General features: G+C 44.2%; 1 long non-coding RNA gene across 1 annotated transcript; it reads left to right on the forward strand.

The window, feature by feature from the left end:
- The first annotated feature begins 266 nt into the window (after nucleotides 1-266).
- On the forward strand, nucleotides 267-6,797 carry LOC121038264 (uncharacterized). The gene is made up of 2 exons (XR_005794273.1): nucleotides 267-4,284; nucleotides 6,292-6,797. It is a non-coding gene; the product is annotated as an uncharacterized LOC121038264 (long non-coding RNA).
- Nucleotides 6,798-20,722: the final 13,925 nt, after the last annotated feature.

A 20,722-nucleotide genomic window follows, 5' to 3' on the forward strand; every position in this document is an offset into this window, starting at 1 on the left:
GAGTAGAGACCTCTATTTTTTTCTACTTTCGTTTCCCTAGTGCCTTCAGCAGTGCTGGACACTTAACAGAACAAATATTTCTTAAAGAAATGAATGAATGTGTTTCTCTTATTTAGAGGCTATGTTCTTTTTTTTTTTAATTTTTTTTTAACGTTTTATTTATTTCTGAGACAGGAAGAGACAGAGCATGAACAGGGTAGGGTCAGAGAGAGGGAGACAGAGAATCCGAAACAGGCTCCAGGCTCTGAGCTGTCAGCACAGAGCCCGATGCGGGGCTCGAACTCACGGACCATGAGATCATGACCTGAGCTGAAGTCGGCCGCTTAACCAACTGAGCCACCCAGGCGCCCCAGAGGCTCTGTTCTTAATGACTAAATTATATGGCCAAAGGAGTGAGAGATTGAATGAATGAACGAACAAATGAACGAATGAACGAACGAACAGAATGAATGACTTCTCTACCAGTCTGGGAGTTCATGGAGGGGTAGTGTTGTCTCAGTCCCGTGAGTATTCCTGGAACAAAGCAGGTGCTTAGAAATGCTTGCAGAATTAAATTACATCCTGCAGGCACCGATTCTGACATTTGGTAGGCCCTTTTACCACATAAAATACTTCCCTCCTGTTTTGGCCCATCGTGACCACAATTAGTTCTCTTAGCCAAAAAAGCCCTTTGTCCCTTGGCTGAGGTTCAGACCCTGCTGCTTTCAGCCAGACTGGGCAACAAAAAAGAGCTTCAGAAGGAAGGACAACAGTCACTTTCTTTCTGCAGGACTCCTCCCAAGCTGTTTAAGCTTCTCTCCGTGTCCCTTGATTTTAAACCTTTCTGCTTTCTTTGCTCTGCAGGATTCCAGCTGACAGCGCCAGAGGTGACTCTGGCTGGGAAGTATCAGGAGAGTAGGGGTAAAATTTGGGGGGAATCCTTCCCCCAGAAAATACTGATATGTCATGGGCTTTTCCCCCCTGCATTTTATGAAAGATATTCCAGAGCCAGATAGTGGAGCAGTGTCAAAGAAAGAGCAATGTGGTCCCTACAAAACAGCCGTTGTGTAGCAGCAAACTTGTCCATGGCAGGTTAAGTCTGGAGCCAGAGCCCTGAAAACTCCTTCTAATACTGTCACACCTGAGCCTCTGCCCTTAAGGTTTTTCATATCAGCACATGTTGAGTGTCAGAAAACTGCAGGTACCAGCTCTGTCACTGATGAACCATGCCACACTAGGCAAGTCGCTGAGCTTTTCTGAGCACCATATTATCCATTACATCGACATGCTAAATCCTGGAATTCAGAATGTAATGAGAAATAAGCAAGATATTTATTACCTTTGTGAAATCCTTTCTGATTTTAATAGTTCGTCTTTATACATGTGATAGTACCTCATAGTATTATATACAGACACACCCAGAAAGCAGGTAAAAACTGGTGAGATCTGAATAAGATCTGTAGTAGAAACTGACCAATGTCAATTTCTTGCTTTTGATGAGGCGCTCTGGTAATCGAAGATGTTACCATTGGAAGAAGCTGGGGAGGGAGACATGGAAATGCTCGGCATTATTTAGCTTTTATTTTAAGTCTAACGTTATTTCAAACTAAGAAATTTTTAGTTCGTTTCTGCTGTTTCCCCCCCTCCCTTTTACACCTTCTGAATGTTTCCGATAGAAGTTAGGACTGGGGTATCTGCTTTTCAGAAGGACTCTGTGCTCCCTGAGGTCACAATTACTTTCTTCTCTGTTATTACTCACTTGCCTGGAATAGAGCCTGGCACAGAGTTCGTGTTCACAAACGTTTACCAGTTCTTTCAGCCCAGAATATCAAGATAAGCAACCTCTCATTCTAGAAACTGCTGTCTCTGGAAATGTTTTAAGAAAATTCATGTTTATTGGGAGCCTTTTTGTGACAGGTATTTTCTACAAAGTTCTCTTAGTTAATTTCCATAGCAACCTTAGGAGGTACCAACTCTAATTCCCATTTTACAAATGAGGGAACTGAGTCTCAGAAAGCTCAATCTACTTGCCCAAGAGGAGAAGCATGGAGGTAGATTCAAGCTTTGAGTTCATCTGGCTCCAAAGTCCCTTTTATTTCATTCATTCATTCATTCATTCAACTTGTGTTTATGGAGCATCTGCTATTGTTGTCAGGGACCATTCTCAGACCTTAGAATATAATCAGGAACAAATAGACAATGATTGTGGCCTTTGTGTGGCTGACATTCTAGTGATGCAATACTGATAATACAGAGTAAACAGAGTAAAACAGAGTAACGACCTGGGTGGACACAAACGAGAAAGAAGAGAAGGGAAAGGAAACGGAGACTGTAGGTCTGGGGGCAATTCGTAGCACGAGAAAAGATGTGCAGGGGAGGCCTTGTTGAAAATACAAGATTCGAGCAGGGCCGAGTGTGACACAGGAGTGCTGGGGTTACCCAAGCAGATCTTTGGGAAAATAACATTCAGGTAGAGGAACGGCTAAATGAAAGCCCTCAGGCCATGGATATAGGTCTGGTGTACGTGAGGACAGGCAAGGTGGCTGTTTTGGCTGGGCCAAACACACGTGGGAGGTAGCAGGAATGCTGAGGGATGGAGAGTAGATCATAGGAGACCATAAAGATCGTTGAAGAACTTTGTGGGGACTTTGGTTTTGCTCTGAGATGGTAGCCACTGCAGGGTTGGAGCAAAGGAGTGACATAAGTTGACTCAAGCTTCACGGGCTTTCTCCGATCGCTGTTTAGAGGCCAGGGCTAAAGGGGCCGGGTCGGAAGCAAGGAGACCAGCTGAAAGGCTGTTGCAACATTCCAAGCTAGACAAGCTAGATGGTGGCTTCGGCAAAGCCAGGGAGTGGAAGAGTCGCCTTTCTCCCTGCGTGGCCTCTCTCACCAGATGACAGCCGGCCTCTCACACGTGTTTACAGAACCTCAAGCAATGGCTTTCTCCTGCACAAGGTGGACTTTCCTTTCCTCCACTCCGCCTGTGTGGCTGAGATTCTCATTCCTTCTGCTCCCCCTGCCCCCCTCTGCTACTTCCCACACAACCGCCCTGTGCCTGGCCCTGCACGTCCCGCCCTCTCCCTCTTCTGCCGCCCTCTTTGCGACCCGGGACTTGCTCGCGGTGGCCCCGCGGCTTGCTCTCGCCTGTCGGTCTTGGTTGCTTGCTGTCACCTTCTCAGACACCTGTCTGCCCCGGTGTCCCATCCGTTGTGAAACAAAAGGCCTGAGTATGCTAACGGCTGCGTGCAGGCACACGGCACGTCCTCCTTTGGTTCACCCCGAAGCCAGAAGGATGGCAGACCGACCCCCGGTTTGCACTTCTGCCAGCCGATGGGAATCCGAGCCTGGCTTAGGGGAACGTGTGAGCCCCGGGGGCAAACACGTGGAGCACGGCACTGAACACGGGGAAGAGATAAGGGATTTTGTTCGTGCATGGTGATGTCAGGCGCTCAGAACCCAGGATCTTGTGTAGTCTTCCCACGGACTCTGGATAGGTGCTATCCTTCCTGCTTTCCAGGTGAGGGACTGAAAGATAAAGTAGCCTGCACCGAGCCTGCCGCCAACTCTGTTATAGGGGTGCAGGAGAGCAGAGAGCAGAAGGGGATGTCACATCTGGAGGCAACGGAGGCCTTTATTTTCAAAAAAAGGCAATAAAAGGAAAGGCTTGGTTTCTCAGGTCGGGGCATGATTGAGTCAACGAGTCAAACCGGCGAGGTCTTCTGTGCCTCAGCCAGTGCCAGGCCCTAGAGATGTGGACATCTAAACCAGAGTTTCCCACAGCCTGTTCTGGGTGCTTCTCTTTGGCCCACGGAGGGAAGGGGTGTGCAACTGCTTTCCCATGACAGTAAAATGCAGCTAAGCAGAAAGGACATGGGGCTCAGGGCTGGAAAAGACATTTATGACAACCAGGAAATGGAATCCATTTGGCCCAGTCCAGCTCCACGTGACAAGTTGGGGCAAGAGTTCCATCTAACGATAAAATAACTCCTTTTCGTTGCATGTGGTTAGGTCTTCCCCGGGCCCCACAAGGTGCAGGGCTCCAGGGCAGGTGGGTTGTGTCTGGGGTGCAGGAGTGCTCCGAGAAGGGTGGTGCCCGGGTAGCTCTGCCTTGTGCACTAACCATCCAGTTAGAAGACCATTTACACCTTGTCAGTATTTTAAAAAACTGGTAATTCTCTCCCCTCCGGTGCATTATTTCCACCTTACCGAATCTGGAAAGGAGGCCAAAGAAGTTGCCGAAGAAGTTGGCATTTTCAAAGCCAAGAGCCCTTTTTCTTCTGCTGCAGGAGCCTTCTGGATGCTGGTGTAAGTGTGGCCGTGATGGTTAATTTTATGAGTCGACTTGGCTAGTGCCTGACCATGCTCTTAAGTTGCCTTCAGAGCAAAGACTGAGTTTTCCCAAAGAAGAAATTCTGCCTCCCGACTACAACATAGAAATCCTGCTCGATTTTCCAGACTTTGGATTCAAGTGGCATTGGAGGGGCATCTGGTAGTTGACTACCGGCTTGGAAGGGAGACCCCATGGCCCGCTGAGTGTCCAACTGAGCGTCAAGCTGGGCTACGCAGAAAGGCTGCAGGGTTTTTAGCCGCTCAGCTTTTTGCAACAGGATTTTCATTTTGTAGGACGCAACTGATTGAGTGTGAAAGAATATGAGCGATGGAGTCAAAGAGTCCCGTGGTATGCCTGTGGGCAGATTCTCGAAATTCTACGAGCCTCAGTGCCATCCTTTGAGAACTTTGGACTAAGTTGGAGTGTCCATACTTTTCTTTGCAGGACACCTCCCCTTTTATTTACTTTTGCCACACAGAACCTATGTCTTGAAAGATTTTATTCACCAAATATATCGAGGGATATAGCAAATAAAGTAAATAAAAAATTTGCTTTTTATTAGTTTATATTGGTTTTGTTAATTTATTTTATATTTGCAAAGTGATAGTGGTACATGTATTAATTTATTTAACTTTGATTTAGGTACATCAGAGACTCGAATGCCAATGAGAATAGCTAGCTAGTCAGCAGGAGATGACCAGTCTTAACACTTCATTGTGTTCATAAAATCCTGATCATTAGAAAAGAGGCAATTTTAGACTTAAAGTAAGTGAACAACATACTAATATTGTTATACCTGGTTCTCTTTTGGTCAACTTTTGCCTATCATATTATTTTCTAACCTTTTATTTTTCACTGATGTTTTTGTTTTAGGAGTGTGCATTATGATACATTAAGCTGTATTTTAAAAAATCTCAGGCTCTGTCCTTTAATAGAGGAGTTTAGCTCATTTACACTTTTGTGACTCCCAGCATGTTTGGCCTAACCCTCGTGCACTGTTGGTGGGAATGCAAACTGGTGCAGCCATTGTGGAAGACAGCACTGAGGTTATCCATGCCAAACTAATTTAGACAATGTCCATTTCCTCTATGGATACTGAACTATTGAACTAGTTTAGGGACTACAATAGTTTCTTTTCAGGACTCTTTAGGATTCAAAAATTCCACAGTGTTCTTCATTGGAACACAAGGATGCTGGAACCCTGCCCTGAGTATTCCCTAAGGTAGGACCTATTCAAGAAGCAGGGTGCATCTGTAGAATGGGATCACAGCCTGTTAAGCTTCCTTTGGGGTACTTGTCCCTCTACCTTCCTCTGTGCTTCTGGAACTGTCCTGCATTGCTTTCGAATTTGTCCTTCCAGACCCTGGCTGAAGTGACTACTCTCTAAGTGAACTGTTTTCACATTACTGTCTTTTTTTTTTTTTTTAATTTTTTTTTTAATGTTTATTTGTTTTTGAGAAAGACAGAGAGACAGAACATGAGCAGGGGGAGGGGCAGAGAGAGAGGGAGACACAGAATTTGAAACAGACTCTAGGCTCTGAGCTGTCAGCATAGAGCCGGATGCGGGGCTCAAACTCACAAACCGTGAGGTATGACCTGAGCCGAAGTCGGACGCTTAACCGACTGAGCCACCCAGGCGCCCCTCGTATTACTTTCTAAGACACAGTTACGTCTGAGTAACCCTGGAGTAACATTGCACTATCATCCCTCCCTCCACCCCTCCCTCCCTCCCTCTCTCCCTCCATCCCTCCATCCATCAAATATCTATGCAGTGCCTTCCACTTACCAGTTCTTACTCTGGGTGCTATTAGGGCAGGTCACACAAGTGTACAAGATAAACTATTTGGGAAGTCTGTCACCCAGAGAAACTATCTACCCTTGAGGACGGAAGGTGGCAATTCTAACCTATTTATTTTCTGTAGAGGCTCAGCTCTGAAAATCATAGCCTTGTATTCATTCTGGCTTTTTCTTTGTCTCCACAGGGCAGGGCTTCCTGCCTAAGAGAGAGGGCTTCCTGTCTCCTAAGAGAGACTTCACTGGGGGTGCCATTCACCTCCCCCTCTCAATCTTCCCTACAATCGTGTGTGTGACAGCAAGGACTCATGTTGACTCCTTATCCTTTCTGTGAGCCTCAGCCATTTGATCATGACGGTTTTCCTCCTAGTTGTTGAAGATTCCTTTTCTTCAGGTGTGAGCCTTTTAAGGACGGAGCTTAGCCTGGAACCACGGGGATATCCTCAGATGGACATACCTGCAGTCTCCAGAGTGGCTTTTCCCCTGGAACGAATAGCTCACGCTTCACTCTTGGGCAAAGGCTCCTGCTGCTCATAAACATATGACCATGGCCTACATGCACACTGCAGGTGGTGGCACAAGCCCAGTTCCTGGTCCTTAACTTCCCTTCTGAATGTAACTTCATGTCTCTCCCCCCTCCCCTTGGGAAAGAGGTTAAAAACCAAAAATAAAGTAGTGTAATGAGTGCCCTGAAGAGGTAGCGGTGGTGTGCCGAATCACCTCCTCTGTCCGCGGTGGTGGGTCGGGTCAGGTTCGGCAAAGGCTTCCTAGAGGAGGGGCGTGTCCTATGAGGCCCGAGTGGTCAAAAGGAATTCGCTGTACACTGGAGAGTTTCAGGCAGAGTGAACACCTTGAGAGGTGGTCCAGTTCACTGTGAATCAGTTCTCTGTGCCAGGAACACGGGGCATGCTGGAGGACGTGATATGGGGATTCAGGAAAGGTAAGCTGGGGCCACGAAGCAGGAGAATTTCTCATTTTCAGTCCTGGTGTATTCCCACGGGCGCAGGAAGGAAGCGCCTGGATCAGTAATCCTTTCCTCCGAAAGAAATGATTTTCCTCTAAGGGGTACTTCCTGGTACCCTGGTAGGTGGGTGGGGTCCCCTGCTGTTATCCTACCCCACCTTACAGAATGCCAGCCTAGCGATTGAAAATTCACGTTGCAGAATCAGCGGATACTCTGTAAAAGCGACCGTGCGGTGTGGGGACAAAAAGCCTGGAAAGCGTGTAGGCAAAAAGCAGTAACTGTCCGGGTGATGTGTTTGATGGCGGATTTTATTCTTGCCTCTACGTTATGCGTTTTCTTTGGTTTTGTTTTACCAACTTTAAAATTATACTTAAAAAGAATTGTATTTGAATTATATTAAAAAAAGATAGCTTGGGTCTCATTTCTAGGTCACAGCACGGGAAACCCATCTCCCAGGTGGCATTAGTCTTGGCCTGTACTGTCTTAGCAGAGGCTCTGTTGGTAAATCATAAGGCCCCATACTGAGGTCTGTAGAAATATAGGTGATTTCGGGGCGCCTGGGTGGCGCAGTCGGTTAAGCGTCCGACTTCAGCTCAGGTCACGATCTCGCGGTCCGGGAGTTCGAGCCCCGCGTCGGGCTCTGGGCTGATGGCTCAGAGCCTGGATCCTGTTTCCGATTCTGTGTCTCCCTCTCTCTCTGCCCCTCCCCCGTTCAAGCACTGTCTCTCTCTGTCCCAAAAATAAATAAACGTTGAAAAAAAAATTAAAAAAAAAAAAAGAAATATAGGTGATTTCTCTGTAATGGCAAGAAGTGTTATCCTGTGTCAGCCTAACGAATTTGCTCTTTTCCTCTTTTATGGCACCCATTAGGGTGTTTCATTCATGGTGTTGCCATTTCAGAAAGTGGGAGGAAATTCGGCAACACTGTTTGCGGTATGGCTGCAGAATCCCCTGCTGGCTGGGGGTCCCAGAGAGCTGTGTGTCCAGCATACAATATCCTTTGTTTAAGCATCTGTATCTTTCCCTCGCACAGGCAATCAGTGCAAGGAGGCAATCACGTTTGCTACGCTCATGCAGCCCAGGGATCGAAGCACAATTTGGCATCTTTGTCATTTTCAAAAATCAAATCTGCCTAGGGACCAAGTTCCAACAGCAGCTGGTTTTGCTTTATGTTTTATTTAAAGACATTTAATTTTGAGCCTTGCATGTTTCCAATTTTTCTTTCTTTTTTTTTTAATTTTTTTTTTTCAGAGCAGCCTGTGTGCATGTATAGAATACCATCAATTTATGTGTAGTAATCCTTTTATGGGTGGTCAAATAGGAGCAAATCAGATTAAAGTTATGATAGTTATTCATGATTTTTTTTCTTATTTTACTTAAAATAATAGGAACTATACACCAAATATATAAAATACTTACTCCATGGCAGGCTTTGGGCCAAGTGGTTTATATACATTCTCTAGCCAAGCCTTACCAGAATCTTAGGAGGTAGAGAAGTTAATACCCATTTTATGGGTGAAGTCTTCGAGGGGTAATGACTTGTACAAGTTCTCGTGTCCAATCAGTAGGAAGCTGAGACTTAAAAAAAAATTTTTTTTTAATGTGCATTTATTTTTGAGAGAGAGAGAGAGCAAGGAAAGGGCAGAGAGGGAGACACAGAATCCGAAGCAGGCTCCAGGCTCTGAGCTGTCAGCACAGAGCCTGATGCCAGGCTCGAACCCACGGACCGTGAGATCATGATCTGAGCCCAAGCCAGAAGCTCAACAGACTGAGCCACCCAGGTGCCTCAAAGCTGAGACTTTAACTGACATGTGTTTGATGCCATGTCATATACATGAAATATAATCTACGTGATACCACATACGTGTATATATGTGTATATACCCATATACGTCTTATCTGTACATAACACTCAAACTTTTAAACCACATTTCCTCCCTTTCTCCTTCTCTTTCAGTGTTTCTACCTCTCAGCCTCTCTGCTCCTTCTGATTGTTGCCCAGCCCTGCTTGTCATACACAGACTGGGACCTGGGTGGGCAGAGCATCAGACCGGTACGCATCCTACGTGGCTCTTACAGATCACCCAGGCCCAAAGTGGAGGAAGCTCGTGATCTTGACGCCGGCCGCCTGGGGGGTTCTCCCTTGGCCCTGCTGTTTGCTGGTTGCACGTTATTGGGCAAGTCCCACAGGTCCTCTGAGCCTCAGCTTCCTCATCTCGCGCTGGTTGGTGCTCACCAGAGTCGGTGGCTTATGCGCCCCCTATGTGAGCGTTACCCATGAGAAGGTCTGTGCATGTCACTCTGCCTCTCCTCTGGGGCCTCTGTGATGAGGATTTATCTTTCAGGGGAGACAACAAAGAAAAACAGGAACCGCCGCAGAGCCAGAATCCCGGAAGAGCAGGAGTCAGAAAAGGTCACATGGGATGCAGCACGACTCCAGACACCGGAGTTAGTCACCATCCCAAGGCGGAGGCATCTGGTTTTTCCTACTCCAGGAATTCGTCATGAAAACAGCCTCACCACCTTCTGCTTCTGCTTCTACCAAACCTGCCATTACTGATTAACTTATTTCTTTTTTTTTATACAGATGTTTTAACATTCATTTCTTTTTTGAAAGACAGAGACAGAGCACGAGTGGTGAGGGGCAGAGAAAGAGGGAGACACAGAATCCGAAGGAGGCTTCAGGTTCTAAGCTGTCAGCACAGAGCCAGACGTGGGGCTTGAACTCACCAACTGTGAGATCATCACCTGAGCTGAGGTTAGACGTGTAACGGACTGAGCCACCCAGGCGCCCCACTGATTAACTTCTTTCTATTCCTGTCTCTCTGCCTTGAGGCTTTTGCTACCTCGTGCCTCCTTGCTCACTGCCTTCTCTTCTGAGTTTTTCTGCTTTTGTCTCTGTTAAAGACCACCGGCTCTTTCCGTGGGTCTCACACTCAAATTGCCGAGGGAGAAGATTTAGTTGGTTAGCAGCAGTATTGTGCTGGTTAATGTTCAATAATGGGCTGTCTGTGGGAGGACTGGGTGGGGGGAAAGCCCTGATTTGTAATGTTTGACGATTTCCATGGTGCAAATAATCCCACTGTGGTTGATTTCAGCTATCAACATGATGTCACCTGACTCCTCAAATCCTGAAAATGGAACTGAGAACCAGTATGAGTCAGATCCAGGATATCACGGTCACCCCTGTGTGCCACTGCATAGTTTCTGGTCAGTTTAGGGATCAGCTGATCTTGAACTGGATTTCCAACTTGGTCCACATACATGTGACCAAGGTATTGGGCTCAGATATTTAATCCGTTTTAAAAAGTCCTGTGACATGTGGGCTTCCTGGTTCATAACAAGCTCCCGAACATAAATATTATTTAACTATCATTTCATGGATGTCTCTGAGGCCTTAATACATGAAGAGGAAAGATACAAAATGAAGATAAATGAGTAAAAATTAGAAAATGACTGATGATACAAGAGAAGTGTAAAAAATAAGCAGGGGGAGTTCAGAGATAATGCCATTTCCAGGTGGAAGCAAACCAGAAAGGCTTTTGGATTACCTAGAATTTGGACTGAACCTTTAAGGATGGTGGGACTTCGGAGCTATAGAAACAGGGAAGGGGGGAAGTATTCAAGATACAGAGAATGAGAACTGAAGAAATGTGGATTGGAGGAAGCAGGGAATAAATATGGAGTTAGTGACACTTCATTTCATTGGAGCAAAAGGTACGTGAAGGGAAGGACAAGGTGATCATTATTATCAAGGAACACTGTAGAGGGTCTTGTGTGTCAAAATAAGGTGATTGGTATATACCACAGTGCTTTACTCTGTTGCTGTTACCAAATGGAAGCAAAGTATGTTTGTGAAGGTTATATCAATATCATGACATGGGTCTATTGGAATAGAATTTACAAAACTTCTGATATTAACATGGTGCTAAGTCCCATAAATTGGTTCCATACCCTCTCGATTCTTTTAAACAGCTGACGTTATTATTTCTATTAACTTTTTGTACCGTCTGTTCTCAATAAGATGAGACAGATCACTAGTGGGAATAAGGCTGGGATGAATCCAGAGACCCGGGTTCTGGTCTCTGCTTTGTCACCGACTCAAGGAGCTACCTGAAGAAAAACATTTCATTGCCAACCTTGGTCCATTCTCACATCTCTAATCTTGCAGGGTGGTTATTTGATGGTTGCTTCCCTAGATTTTCCAAGTCTGTAATCACTTACACATAACCTCTTCAAATTATTTCAGATAAAGTCATTCATTATTTGGGTACTGGCACAGGGAAAAGAACTCCATGCCCTTGGCATAGATAAGCTTCCTTTGCTGGAAGCACTGTCAAAGTTCATATGTGACATAGGGGATGAGAATTCTGGTTGACTGAGTTTTCCTGTTAAAGGGAATATTAACTAGTGAAACTCACTTAAACCCTTGCTGTTTGCAGTATGTCTCAAGTATTCTAGTTAACTTTTTTGGCCTAAGAAACCCAACTTTTAAAAATAGGAAAGTAACCATTAAGGACTATGCACATGACTGTCACTGAATAATAATAAGAAGAATAACAATAATAATGGCTATTATTTATTGAACGTTTCTTCTCTGCCAGGTACTAACCTGAGAGCTTTATATGCATAATCTCTTAAAATATCGCTAAGACATATAAAAGCCAGGCTAAATGCACCTTGTAGTGGGTTGAAGGGTGGCTCCCCCAAAAGATGTCTATGTTCTAATCCTTGGAACTTATGAATGTGAATGAATGTGATCTTCTTTGGAGAAACATCTTTGCAGATGTAATTACGCTAAAGATCTTGAGATAGAACATCATCTGGGTTTTCAAGATGGGTCATAAATCCAATGGCAGATGTCCTTATAAAATCCAATCTCTGGGGGGAGAGATTGCAGTGATGTGGCTGTGAGCCAAAGATCTGGAGGAGGCAGGGAATAGATTGTCTCCTACAACTTTCAGAAGGGGCTGACAATACAATACAATGACAAGACAATACAAAATGAGGCACAGAAGGGTCATTTAAACTTACCTCAGATCCCATAGTTGGTAAGTGACATAGCAGGAGAGTAACCCAGGCAGCTTTAGAGCTTGCCTTCAACCTTAATAGAATGTTGTACCTCATAACTATCTTCATCGAGATCTAAACACTACAAGTCACAGTACACTCTGAACGGTGCTTTGAGAGCATGAGGCAAACATAAGATGCTTTAGGAGTACATCAGGGTACACGTAACCCAGCTCTTGGGGCGTATTAGCGAAGGTATCCTAGAGGAGATGATGATAGTGGGCCGAGTTTCAATGATGAAGATATTTTTCCAGAAAACAAAGTGGGGAGAGTTTTCCAAGAAGAGAGATCAACCAAGGAGGGTGAGAAAGGACAAAGCACCTTTAGGGAATTATAATAGTTACATGTGGTCCTGGGGGTTCCTGGAAGAGGGATGGGAAATATGACAGAAGATCGAAGTAAAGACCAGCTGATGGTGGGTCTTATGTACCAAGCTAGAGACCATGGAGTCCTCAGGCAGTTGGAGAGGTGGGGTAAGCTGGTGCAGGCCGATTGCATGATCAGACCAGTCTCTTACGGATGTGCAGTGGAGAGTGCCCTGGAGGACAGAAAAGAGGGGGTTGATAAAGAAGCAGATTGGGATGCATGTTAGAGCACTGGAGGTGGTGATGGAGAGGAGAAAGCACATTTAGCAAACATTTTTACATGGGACATGAGTAGGATCCAGTGGCCAGTGGGATGTCAAGGGCAAGAGGAAGGAGGGACATGGGCTGCCTTGCAGGTTTCAGGTTTGGAGAACCTAATGGTAGTGTCACTGGCTGGTACACAAAATGAAGGAGGCACACACTTTGGAGTAGTGGCAGGGATGGGGTTGGAGACAGAGAGTACTGATGGATGAGGACCTCCTGTGGTTTTTATTCTGAATACGTGAGCATCTGCATATGGCGCATGGCTTTGGAATTACTGTGGTGGTATGTATTGAATTTACAACGTTCTCTAGAAGAAGGAAGAAGGGAGCCAACACTGACTATATACTATGGGTTGGGTGTCTAACTTACATTGTCTTATCCAGTCCCCAAAGTAAAACTTCCAGGTAAGTGTTATCCATATTTCATGAATGAGGAGGTCAATTAAAATGTTAAAATGATTAAGTAACTGGACCAACGTCACAGAGTTAGTCAGTGTCTGGGGAGCCTAGATTTTAGATCTCGTCTTCTTTCCTGCTGCCTCCTGGACATGAAGGTAGAGTGCTTTTTGAGTCATATCTTTTCCATTTATTAGATGTATGACCTTTGGAAATTTGCTTAACCGTTCCTTGCCTCAATTTTAGCAGCTGCCAAAAGGGGATAAAAATAATAGTGCTTGTTCTCTTTGACTCAAGTAAGAGCCTGTGACTGAAATCTCTGCAAAAAGCCTAGAAAATATACAAGTAATTGTTTGTGTGATTAGCCTAGACTTTTTAAATTTTAACTTCTAAGGTTAATTCCTGGGTGTAGCAAATTTTCTTGCGAGTTTTCTGATTTCCCCCTAAAAGTTTAGTAGCAATTTTTTAATAGAGTTTTTAAAATTTGGGCTTATTTAAATATTCCTATTCAAATCACTCCATGCAGTTTCTAAATGTGCTTCTCTAAAAACCTACAAAAACCCACTCCATTGAAATGGGTTTGTGTTGGCTGCGTGAACACCAGATCTAGCCATTTGCCTCATGAAAGGCGCTCAACAACAGACATACCTTCTGCTAAACTTAGAGGTGATATTAGAAGAAATGTCCAGCGTCTCAATTGAGCAAGACAGGCTTAGGTCCTTTAAAAGTACCTAGTAGGTACGGACCAATTCTCAGTCATTCTGTAAACTCTGGGAGCCCAACCCACTCACCCCCGGTGAGGCTTTTGCTCTCAGTCATTCCGTAAACCCGTGTCTATAGTGAAGAAAACATGGGTATTTACTTGATGCTCTACTGGTTCATCCCTGACCTCTGCCCAGTTCTAAGTTGAATTTGCCTCCAGAAGCCCAGCACGGGAAAAGAACGAGAATGATAAAAACAGCCACACAGCCACATATAAAAGCTAGTAGAACTTTTCAAAGGCATGGGTGTATGTGTGTACACTGTAAAGTAACACTATCTTTTACCCTATCTTTAAAAAATTGTGTGAAGAGGTAACAGCAGAAATGTTGAGAGGACAGTTGTGTAATTAGAACAAATCTCTTTTCTCAGAAGGGATAAATGTTTCCATTACACAACTCTGCCCGAGTCTCTACAAGGGTAATGAAGATAGTAGGGTAGAGTGGAAGGAAAATTAGCCTGGGAACCAGGATAATTATATATATACTTGAATAGCTACCATATGCCAAGCACTGTGTGTTCATATATATATATATATATATATATATATATACACATATATATATGTGTATATATATATACTTTTTTAATATATATGTATATATATACTTTTTTTTTTTTTTTTGGCTTAAGCTCTTAAGCTAGTTGGCATTGGGCTTTTATTACATGCCACTGAAAGATCACTATGCTGGCCACAGTGGGCGTGTAGGGTGGAGGAGTGCTAAAAGTAGAATACATTCACACTCGAGATAGAAAAAAGAAACCTTAATTAATCCTGATGCCCCAGAATATGTCATCTTAATCTTTTGAGTAATTCTTACTGGATCTTTTGTGGTCAGTGGTCCAAACTTGAACAAATCACCGAGGCCGGGGTGATAGAATCCTCGCATTAGGTAGGTCTGAGTTATTTGTTCGCTTGGTAGTCAGAGTGAGGGGGTGGTCAACTATCCCTGATTCACGGTGATGTTGCGCTCCACGAGTAGTGGGCCAACAACAACAGCTGTCCACGGTACCTTTATTACGGGTTAGTCTTAGTGCTAAGGACACTGCAGGGTCCAAGGCCATTTGTCCCATCCTCCTCACTCCTGTGCCTCTGTGTAAATTCTTTGTCATTGAGGACTCCACTCCCATTTCATCATTTCTAAGGCACCTTCCCAGACAGCTTGTACCCACGAAGGCTGTTTTCTCTGATACAGCACATGCTTCACAATCACCAGTTCACCGTAGGCTGCTGAGCCTGAATCTCATCCAATCACTTTTCCGGGCCATTTGCCTCCCCTAATGTAGCTCTCATGTCCTCCTTGTCCCATCACCCTCTCCCATCACCACCTTAGTTCAGACATTCATTTCTTCTCACTTGGAAGACTGGATAGATTCTTAACTTTTGGCCTCCAGTCTAATTTCCCTTTAATCCCCCATTTCCTTTGGGGTAATTCTCCCTGAAGCACACAGCTCTGACCACATCAACACCACCTTTGAAAACTGAAAGGGGTCCAGCGGAAAGGCAGGCCTGAGTGGGACCAAAACCTCGCATGTGCCCGAGGTTCCTTTCCGAACAGCTGACGGCTCACCTCAGCCCCAGGCCAAAAGATCTGACTGGAGATACTATGGCAAGGTTAGAATCAATTGACAGTGGTTTGAAGAGCTGTGCTAATAGCATGCAGTGGTGGAAGGGACCAGAACTGGAGTGGGGGGCTGAGGTGGGGATAAACAGCTACCAAGAGGGTTGAGGTAAGAGAAATCCCCAAATGATGGTATTTCAAAGGAAGGAGACACAAGTTTTCATGTGAACAGTCATGTATGGGTTGGCGTGGGCTCTTTTTAAAGAAAGAGTCATGGTCCTGCCCGCTGGGACTGTGGTGTGCCTTGATTGTGTTTGGGTATCCAGGTAGACCAATTTATTTATTCACTAAGCAAACATTGATTGAATAGCTACCATATGGCAAGCCCTGTGTATCAGAGGATGCCCATGGGAGCCTTGCAGGGTAATTATGGTTGACCTGAGTAGACATGAGTATAAAGGAAAGAGACATGTTTTTGAGCTTTGGGTTTTCCAAGTCATCCAGCTGTGTGCCTTCTGCCCAGTAGGTATTCAACATAGGTTTGCTGAATTGAAAACCAGTTCGTGCCACTGAAGAGTGTTCCATGGATTCATAAAAACTAGGGGAGGAGTAATAGGCATCTTTACTGAGCAAACAGTATGCTCATGACCAAAAATACAACTTTGGGTTTGTTCGACTTTGCTCTGTCTTGCTTATTAACTAGAAGCTAAAATCCCTCGATGTGTCTTTTTTTTCTCTTTCCCCTTCTTACTTTCCTCATTTTTCACTCTGCAAAGTTCTCATTAACACATTTTAATGAGTATAAATGAGGACTCTGTGTCCCAAGAAAGAGAAAAGCCAAGCAGCATGCACAGAGAGAGAGATGGAAAATAAGCAATTATCGCTGTGGGTTTTTATATTTCTGGGCCATCCTTGAATCTCATGTTGCTTGCCAAGTCGGCAGAAGATGACTCCTAATTGCATGAGGAAGATGAGATTGGTGATAAAAGCACAGATATAAATATAGATAGGGTGTAGATGTGGGTATCAATGTAGATATAAATATAACATCCCTGTTGTATCTTCAAGTCTGAGCCATTCATTTGACTTCCCTTTGTTCTTCTCTTCTGTGTTATTTTCATATATATCCTTTAAAAAATCATCAGACAATAAGAGATTCCTGAATCCATTTTCCTGTCACCCACTGTGAGACCCTGGGCTTAGAAAATTTGACTTTGGGTGTTATAATCTCTTCCGACAGTTTTAGAATGCTAACACACAGGTGGGGTTTCTCGAATCTCTGATCAGCATAGTCCCTGACCCATCTCTGTCACGGAATCTGCTCTTATTCCAGAGCCCAACCCACTCACCCCCGGTGAGGCTTTGCTCTCATCGAGGGCACAGGTGGGTATGACCCCTCCCTATCTACCGTAACCCAGTTCCATTTTCTGTTAATTCTTACCACAGCCCTGTGTGGTAGGAATGGGTCTCCTTAGGCTGGGAGTTTATAGTCCTTTTGAATCCGTGGTCCCTCTTATAGTGCTAAAATGATCACATTAACTGTACTTTTAGTATCCATTCAATGAAAAAGTCACAAAGAGCAAAATTTATCCTGAGTTCACTAACTCTTATGTTGATGTACACAATAATAGCAAGGCATTAAAAATGGTTAAGGTGTAGGGGGTTCCTGGGTGACTCAGTTGGTTGAGCATCTGACTTCAGCTCAGGTTGTGATCTCATGTTTTGTGTCTCATGGTTTATGGGTTTGAGCCCCACATCGGGCTCTCTGCCCTCAGCGCAGAGCTTCGGATCCTCTGTCCCCCTCTCTCTCTGCCCCTCCCCCGCTTGCGTGCTCTCTCTCAAACAATAAATAAACATTTAAAAAAATGGCTAACGTGCATCTGGCACTTAGGATGTGCCGGGCACGGAATCAAACATTTATGGCGATTTTCTTATTCTTATGGCAACTTTATGGGGGCATGTCCTCTGATCCACTCCATTTCACAGATAGGAAGACTGAGACTTCTAGCAAGTGGCAGAACAGGAATTCAAACCTACACAGTGAGGCTCCAAAGCCAGCGTTCTTAGCTATGATGTGAATTAGACGCTCATTTGAAAGAAGTAGGAGACACTTGGTTGAATCGGCAGATCCTGTTTGGAGACAGTAGGATTGTCATGGAATGAATGAGATAATGTATACAGAGAAATAACACAGGGCCTAGTGTGCTCAGCAGATGCTACTCCCAAGGATAATGAATACTTTGACCCTGATCCTCACTGCTAAAAAAATTATTTAAGTGATCTTTCTATGATTACTGTAGGGGTTGAGGACCAAGATGCCAATAGCCTTGACATGGTAGCCTTGGTCACAGGGGTGAACCCGCTTGGGTGATTGGGATGGTGTTGTGACCCTTGGCATTCACATTCTTGGTCCTGAAGTCGGTGTCCTGGCTTTCGGCAAGAGCAGCAGGAGCAAAAGGCCCCTCGTTTGACAAGGGAAGGGGCAGAGTGGCCACTTTGGTGTCTTTTGTGACTGGTAATAGTAGCATCACGATCCAGAGAGGACAAGAGAAAAAGCTAAAAGTCAGGTAATTCACAGAGTGCCTAGGAGACACCCTCCTAGGACCTGGCAGGACTCCTGTGGGTGCATTTGAAAGGGGTGGGAGCAAGAGGGATGAAATTCTGTGTACGGTCCTCTTTCTCCCAGGCTGCTTTTGGCTAGAACACAGTCATTATCACTGCAGTCATCCCAGTGTTTTGCGTGAATTTCCTCCTCCCGCTGTGTGTGGACAAGATGGCCTGAAGAGCTTTTCTGCCATGGGATGCATATGCGTTGAATAAATTACAAAAGAAAGAAAGAAAGAACAAAAGAATACAAATACACACTTGCCAGTGTGTGACTGAGCCCACAAGCACTAAGGAATTTCTTAAAGCCAACACACCATGAACTGAAACCAGAGAGATGAGTAATCATAAAACAGAATAACCTTGGGTAAAATGACCCAACCAGGTACCCGAAGTTTTGAGGATTATTGATCACACAGACTATGAGAAATGGATCTGGGGTGTATGCAACAGGGAAGATACTGGGCTTAAGACGTCACAAACCATGACTCTCAAAACATCTGTATGATTAGCGAATAGCTGGTATAAGAAGATATCTTTCTGCAACTGACAAGAAACCATGTTTGTTTCTGCTGTGACTCTGGATAGAATTCAATTAATGACCATGCCTGTCTGGAGATGGCTAGATCTGATCCAGGCATCTTCTCATGTGAACTTAGGGTTATTTTGCACCATCCATGGCATCAGGAAAAATAAAACCAAGAAATTAAAGTGGTCCTTTCTTGACAGCAGTCCCTGGTGTCCAGAAACACCACATGCAAATTCTCTTAAGGGGTTGGCATCTTCATCTCAGAGCCTTCAGGACGCCCACAGGTTAACTTCAGCCAAATACAAAAACTCTTATTGAAAATGACCAGATATGCATGGAAGCAGGTCATCATAAATAATACTCAGCAGAAACAATTACCAGCAGGTTTTGACTCTAGAGGTCTTCAGATATTGGAATCATCAGATACAGAAGATATACTACCTAAGAATATCATGTTTGAAGAAGTAAAATATGTAATAAATACAGCAAGAAAAAAAGAGACTATCAATCATGACCAAGCAGGTTTGGTAAAAGAATGAAAGCTGGCGAGAAAAATGCAATGATTGAGATTAAAATCCAATGGATGGGTTAAAAAAGGGATGTGTCACAATGATGATCTGACAGTTGAGAGGTATATATTACTTGTTGTATGCTCAGTGTTCTTCTAAGCGCTTTGCAAATACACCCAAAGAAAAAGGGAGTGAATTAGAAGTTAGACACATTATCTTTAGAGAGACAAAGAGATAGGAAACATAAATGGGAGCACCATGTCTCAAATTTACTAGTGTAGTGTAGTGTCTCAAACATAATTTATACAACCCATCTTATCCTCAGCTTCCTCAGATGTAAAGTAGAAATGAAGGAGGCCATTTATCCAGAATGTCTGGGATTTGGTGCATTTCATTATAGGACTGTTTCTGAAGTATAGGTTTGTCAACCCTAAAAGAGTAGATAATAACAGAGAGAGAGATTGGCTTGATCCAGCCTCAATATTTTCTGGGTACATTCTGTTGGGACTTTTTCTTGGCTTTTTAAAAATTCTATTATCATGGAGATTTAGAAATTGGGTGTGTATTACACAACTATAATTCAAAGCCTCAGAATAGATTTTATCTGTCCCAAAACACATAAGTGACCAGGAACCCTAATGGTGTGCACACAGGATGCCACTCATACATCAGACAGCCCATTGGGCTCACATTATTTCAGTCCATTGGGTCACATTATTCCCATGCATGATGACCCATGGCAAACTCATGCATTATTAGAAATGATTTAATAGATGGATGATCATTACAAATCCTATTTGTTAGAACAACTTTATTGTTTAGATGCTTCTAACATTTAGAATCCATACACATCTAAACAATAGAGTTGTTCTAACAAATAGAAGATTTCTATTTGAAATACAGTTAATACAGCTAATTGTACATAGCAGGTACATAGCAGTTAATATAGTTAATTGTACATTGCAGGAACTTATTTCTTTTTCGTGTTCCTGGTTTGCAAAGAACAAAAAGAATTTCTGGCTTATTTAATTAGAAAATAAACTCAATGGGGGAGCCTGGGTGGCGCAGTCGGTTAAGCGTCCGACTTCAGCCAGGTCACGATCTCGCGGTCCGTTGAGTTCGAGCCCCGCATCAGGCTCTGGGCTGATGGCTCGGAGCCTGGAGCCTGTTTCCAATTCTGTGTCTCCCTCTCTCTCTGCCCCTCCCCCGTTCATGCTTTGTCTCTCTCTGTCCCAAAAATAAATAAAAAAAAAAAAAGAAAAAAAGAAAATAAACTCAATGGAAGACTACTTGTGATGTGAAGCTTTGGAGAATGAGCAGGGACCAAAGAAGGCAATGCCCAGCCACCAGCCCACCACAGACCCATTGGGCTAGGATGCTCACTCTAACATCTCTGAAATGGACACTTCCCACCTCACCACTGGGTTCTTTAATCAGCCTATTTGACAAATAATTTTCAGTGGCCCCTGTGCCTCTAAATCACTCTGAGGTTCAGCGTCTTAGAAGGTGGAGGCTGTAAGCATCCATCCGGTCACATGTAGGTGGTCTTATACTGGTGCCCTCCGTACTAAAGAATGGCAGGAGTATCTGTCTTCCTT

Source organism: Herpailurus yagouaroundi, unplaced genomic scaffold (genome assembly GCF_014898765.1).
Source record: "Herpailurus yagouaroundi ecotype Mexico unplaced genomic scaffold, PumYag 28, whole genome shotgun sequence".
Lineage (NCBI taxonomy): Eukaryota > Metazoa > Chordata > Mammalia > Carnivora > Felidae > Herpailurus > Herpailurus yagouaroundi.